This window comes from Erigeron canadensis, chromosome 2, assembly GCF_010389155.1.
Source record: "Erigeron canadensis isolate Cc75 chromosome 2, C_canadensis_v1, whole genome shotgun sequence".
Taxonomy (NCBI): Eukaryota; Viridiplantae; Streptophyta; class Magnoliopsida; order Asterales; family Asteraceae; genus Erigeron; species Erigeron canadensis.
In genome coordinates this window covers 5,945,597-5,952,124 of record NC_057762.1, presented here as the reverse complement: position 1 = coordinate 5,952,124, position 6,528 = coordinate 5,945,597, and the positions used below count along the sequence as shown (strand labels likewise).

At 34.7% G+C, this 6,528-nt stretch overlaps 1 long non-coding RNA gene across 1 annotated transcript; it reads left to right on the top strand.

The window, feature by feature from the left end:
• Positions 1-1,141: 1,141 nt before the first annotated feature.
• Positions 1,142-3,993, top strand: LOC122589075. Its single transcript, XR_006322225.1, has 4 exons — positions 1,142-1,612; positions 2,986-3,184; positions 3,408-3,576; positions 3,719-3,993. It is a non-coding gene; the product is annotated as an uncharacterized LOC122589075 (long non-coding RNA).
• The last annotated feature ends 2,535 nt before the right edge of the window (positions 3,994-6,528 follow it).

Genomic DNA, 6,528 nt, shown 5'->3' with positions numbered 1-6,528 from the left:
CTAAAATAATACATTCACGTTGTTGAGATGTTACAATATATCCCTATTGTCTTTCATCACCTCACTAAGTCCAAACTTACCCCACATTCTCCTCAAATTGTATCTTATCTCATTTAGAGCCATATTACATCCCACAAAAAAACCACATACAGTCATTTTCCATTTCATATAACCTTCTTGAACAAGATCTTCTTCAAAGATGACAACCTCCTCCCCCTTATCATTCATTCCAGTTGGTACAAAAAAGAGGTTTCTTTTCACATCCTTAACAGAATTGTTAACAATTTTAGCATAAGAAGGTTTAATAGCAATATTCACATCCTCATCAGTTCCAAAATGTACATCATTCTTAACATGACTAGCAGAGCAGTCCTCATAGCAAGAATTACTCACATTTTTCTCCTGTGAAGCACTCTTATTCGGATCATTATCCATTCTCTCATCCATCTTGATACTAGAATCCTTTTTCCCTGAATATCATTAATATTACCCTTATTACCTTCTATATTACTATCCTCTCTTATTTTGCTTACATCATCATTCCAAATGCCTGTTACTTCACTATCAAAACTTAAATCACAATTCTTCTTATTCACATTCTTTTTGTTAAGCTCACACTCCGAATCCTTAAATTTCGCCGGAACTTTAGCATTCCGATTTGAGGATCGATGTTTAATTACCATTTTAAAAAAATCCCCAAAAATTAGGGTTTTTGAAATAAGCAGAAATCGACGAAATTAAACCAATAGAGTTATTCGGACTAGTAATCTGAATGTAATTCTTAAATTTGGTAGAAAATAATAGAGAATTGAAGGAGAAATCGCGTTTATTAATGGCGGAATTCAAAACTTATTCCCGCCATAATCGCCTTGTAGAGAGAGAAAATTCATTTTCAGAGATTTCCGATGTAGACCTTTTACCAAAAATTATAATATTGAATTTTATTATGAGATAGATTTTGAAATTTTGTTTACGACTGTTGAGTTGTATTCATGTACACATGGGGTTTTTGGTGCACACAAAGGAACAAATCGCAGCCATTGGATCAACAAAGATCAAGGGTCAAAATCAAATCAAAAATAACACTGGAAGGGTAAATACGTCTTTTGCAAACTAAAAATACGGACAAGCTCAAAGCAAATCAAACACACACATTCATTACCGGAAAAACACACACACCTCTCAACCACCGCCAGTCATCATCACCGCCCCTTTTTTCCGTCAACATCTTAGATCTGAGATCATCTCATTCAACCATCACTTTCGCTAGAGACCTAATCGGAAAACCACCACCACCGTGTGCAAATCGAAATGGACACAACCACCGTCGCCAACAAACATCGTCGCTGTCATCTCAAATTCTACTTCATCTTCATCGTAAAATAAAATTAAATTACATATCCGTCATCTTCAATGTTAATATTAGACTAGATTTGTACAGATTGTGATCGAAGAATTTGTACAGAAACTTCTTAGAGTTGATTCGGAGCGAATTCGACGGCAGATGCAGGACGTTGCGGTGAATAACTATCGCGCATTCATCTCTGCTGCCGATGCTTTGGTTTCGATCCGTCATGAAGTCTCGCCAATTGATAAACACCTGCAATCTATGGTAAAGTTGCTGTTAAGTAGTTCATGTTATTTAGTTATTGTATGATTTGGCGTTAGAAGTGGAATTGATTTCATATAGTTAGGTGTATGTATAGGTTTTATGTGAATTTGAAGTGGAATGGAAATGTGGATGTGTAATTGATCAGATATAGGTAGTTGTATCTATAGGTTTGTGTATGCATTTGTGATAAGATAAAATTAGATTCAGCTTCTTGAAAGTTGTATTCTACTATTTTATATGCTTAGTTGATGCTTATCTGAGAATTACTTGATTAAGTGTTGAGAAAGGATTCAGTTTTTTAATTGATTATTCGAATTAATTAATGAACTAAGCTGAAAGTATAAGCTGCAATTTGTATGGGAAAGTGATAGATTGTTCTTTTGGTTATTTTGAATGAGAAATTTAGAGTGCATAGAAAGTGTTTGTTGAAATGCATGAAAAAAAATACATAGCTTTTGGATGACTTTGCTAGAAAACTATTTTCATGAAATTGATGGTTTAGTTCTGAATTAAAATCTGTGTTTGCGAGTTAGTATCCATCTAAGTTTGCGAGTCATAAGTTATTAGTTGTTTGTTGCTCGATTGAATACTACGTAGTTTGTTTCAATTTCCAATTGTAGTTACTAGTCTTCATTTTAACGTATTGTAGTTCGTTAGTGTGTGTGATTGTACCACTTAGCAGATGTTGATTCATTCCCAGCATAATGGAGACATTCATATGATATTTAGCTTGTTTGGTATCATTCTTTGCAAGGTATCAGCATACTTAGTATTTGTCACACTAGCTCGGGTTGTTAGTTTCACATTTAGCTGCTCGGTTTGTTAGTTTCAAGTTCTCTAGTTGACTTATGGAAATTGATTAGGTGGACGAATACCTCCATTAATAGTAGAGCTTAGGACACTTGGCACTTTAAACATTAGCAACAATGGTGTTTTTGGTCTGAAATGTGGTAAGGTGGGGGGAGAAGCTAGGGACAAGTGTTCATTAGGATAGTGCCTTTGGGTTTTTGATGAAATCTAGTAATTTTGAGGTGTTATTGTTTATTACCCTGGGAGAAATTGCCCCAGAATTAAGCTGTTCGATGCATCAACGATCTTATTCTTTAAACTTGTTCATTGTCTATTAGTTATTACCTGACACCCCATCATTAGCATAAAAAGGTTATACATGATGGTTGATATTGATCAGAAAAGAAGCCGGCAGATATGATACAAACTATATGCTCATGCCAGGGTTCATTTAGTGAGGGGTTAACACATATTCCTCATATGTCAAGTAAAATTGTATCAGAAGGAATATACAGTTTATCTGGTTATGTATTTATATGCATGTTTGATGTATCATGTATGTCTTTCTTGTGATTGTTGTGCAGTGCCTTTCCACATATACATACCGCTGTCACACCTTCCTTCATCTTCTAGCAAATTGATTTGCTTAAAGATAGAACCCAACATGAGGAAGGATGCATACAACGTAAACGTGTCTACTGAAATTAGAAACTTCTTGCTTGTGAACTCTTCAAGTGCTACATTCATCATCGTTACTTCAAGCGACTTTCAAAGTATTATAAGGTTAGAAACTTATAATATATGTATCCTTCTTGCTTGTGAACACTCAAAGTATTATAAGGTTACTTCAGGCGACTTTCAATCACTTTTGACTAACCTTGGCATATATTATCAAGTTGACTGGATGTACTTTTTAGCATTTTTTGTTGCTCTTGCTTTCAGGCTGCTTGATTTTAGATGTACATTTGGATTATTTTATAAAGTTTTTGGTTACAATGTGCTACAGGGAGTGCTTCCATCAGGACCACCAGGGAGAGGTAAAACACTATTTTCAATGACACTATAGCAAAAGAGAGTGGAATGCCATTTGTGTTCGTGTGAAGTGCAGAGTTCCTAAATAGTAAAAAAGTGGTGCTTCACAGATAAATCAAATGTTCGGCATCGTGAAGTGAAATGTAAGATGTTATAGATTTTTAATTGTAGCTATTGGTTTACAATGGTATAGATTAATAGGATGTGTGTTTGTTGTGTAGGCTTCTGCTTTTATGTGTAGTTTTATAGATAAATCAAGTTTTATAGGATATGTTTGTTGTGCAGTCTGAGAGGGGATTAAAGATTAAGCTTGGAAAGAATGTCAAACCAAAGGATGGGAAAGGGCTGGATAAAGAGAATCCAATGGAGTTGAAGTAATTCTAATGTCAAACATTTCTTATGACTGTCAAACTTATCTAGTACTTTTTATATATTCTCTCTAGTTGTCTAAACAATACTAGAATCTGCAGTAACGTGCACTAACGGATAATGTTTCAGTTGGTTAATTTTTGTATATGTATGGTGCAATGAAGTAATTGGAAACTACTTTCTGTAAATAACTTATTTATTGTTGCTTTATTTGTTTTTTGTCTTTGTAAATTTTTTAGCCAGTCGCGGTTAAATCTCCTAGTGATTATATGCCAGTCGCTAGGGGATTATTTGCAAATCCCATCGGGATATCAGTCATATGGTAATAATCCCCATGGGACTGACACAAAATCCCCATTGGACTGACATATAATCACTAAGAGATTTTAACCATAACTGACTACAATTTTTTAAAAGAACAAAAGGAAATAATACCCATGGGACTTGCACAAAAGTTCCCATGGGACTGGCACATAATCCTTATGGGACTGACATATAATCACTAAGAGATTTAACCTTAACTTGTTAATAAAATTAAGAAGAGTAAAATCAAATAATCCCCATGGAACTGACACATAATCCCCATGGGACTGACATTTAATCACTAAGAGATTTTAACCATAACTAGCTACAATTTTTTAAAAGAACAAAAGAAATAATCCCCATGGGACTGACATAAAATCCCCATGGAACTGGCGCATAATCCCTATAGGACTGACATATAATCACTAAGAGATTTTAACCTTAACTTACTAAAAAAATTAAGAAAAGTAAAATCAAATAATCCCCTTGGGATTGGCACATAATCTCCATGGGACTGACATATAATCACTAAAAGATTTTAACCATAAATTGCTAACGGCTAACCCTACAACTTCAAACCCTAAACCCTAAGCTACACAGTAAAACCCGAGGGGAAAGTTACATTCTAAAACCCTAAATGCTAAACCCTAAAATGCTAAAGCCTACATGAGGGGGAGGATAGTCACGGTACGCTTATGGGTTTATGGTTTGAAATGGTAAGGGTAACCCTATGACCTCAAACCCTAAACCCTATGCTACAATATAAAAACACTGGAAACATCTAAACCCTAAATGCTAAACCCTAAAATGCTAAAGCCTACAGGAGGGGAACGGAAGTCGCGGTACGCTTAAGGGTTTATGGTTTGAAGTGGTAGGGTTAGCCTAGGCTAACCCTACAACTTCAAACCCTAAACCCTAAGCTACACAGTTAAACCCTAAAATGCTAAGTTACATTCTAAAACCCTAAATGTTAAACCCTAAAATGCTAAAGCCTACAGGAGGGGACGGAAGTCACGGTACGCTTAAGGGTTCGAAGTTGTAGGGTCAGCCTAACCCTACAACTTCAAACCCTAAACCCTAAGCTACAATATAAAAATTGATTGGAAAGATCTAAACCCTAAATGCTAAACCCTAGAATGCTAAAGCCTACAGGAAGGGGACGGAAGTCATGGTACGCTTAAGGGTTTATGGTTTGAAGTCGTAGGGTTAGCCTAATGGCTAACCCTACAACTTCAAACCCTAAACCCTAAGTTACAATATAAAAATCGATTGGAAAGGTACATGGGGATTATTTGATTTTATGTGAGTCCCATGGGGATTATTTGATTTTATGTGAGTCCCATGGGGATTATGTGTCAGTCCTATGGGGATTATTTGATTTTACTTTTTTTAATTTTATTAGCAAGTTAAGGTTAAAATCTTTTAGTGATTATATGTCAGTCACATGGGGATTATGTGTTAGTCCCATGTGGATTATTCGATTTTACTCTTCTTAATTTTATTAGCAAGCTAAGGTTGAAATCTTCTAGTGATTATATGTCAGTCCCATGGGGATTATTTAATTTTACTCTTCTTAAAAATTGTAACCAGTTAAGGTTAAAATCTCTTAGTGATTATATGTCAATCCCATGGTGATTATTTGCTTTTGTCCTCCTAAAAAATTGTAGCCAGTTATAGTTAAAATCTCTTAGTGATTATATGTCAATCCCTTTGGGATTTTTTGCCAGTCCCATTGGGATTAGCTGTTTAAAAGATATAAATAATTGTGTTAAAACTTTACATTAACATCTAGAAATATAAAACAGATATATACAATACAAATCATGACTTATAAACAAACTGAGTTTATTAAAATTTAACAGTTGCGCTGCCTAACAAGATTTAAAAAAGAAAAAAAAGGATTATCAATTTAGGTTGCGATTCACCCGTCTCTCGGATATTACAAAAAGCTTTCCGGGTTGGGCACAATCGGTTGAAAGAGGCTCGGGCATTTCCCTGCAAAATAAAAATATGAAATGAAAACTTGAAACCTGCTATTATAAGTAACTAACTTTAATTACCAGATTTAATAACCAAAATACAAAGATCAAAGATATCATAGCTTGTACTTTATTTCTTTACCTGAGTTGGAGGAGATTCATCATTAATTTCAAATTCGAAACCATCGGGAGGATCATCATGCCTGGGCTTATACCTGTAAGTATATGAAAATCACCATCAAGAGACTAATAACATGGAATGCTTTTTTCAAAAGTCATGCCCATTTGACATTTTAAGAAACTATAACAATAATACACCAGCTAAAACTTCTTTTAATGATTTAAGTACGCTGTACTAATATACCTTAAGAAACCGGACTCAATTGCCACTTGCAGCTGCCTTTGATATAAAGACGCATTTTCCATTAATGTAGCCATACCAAG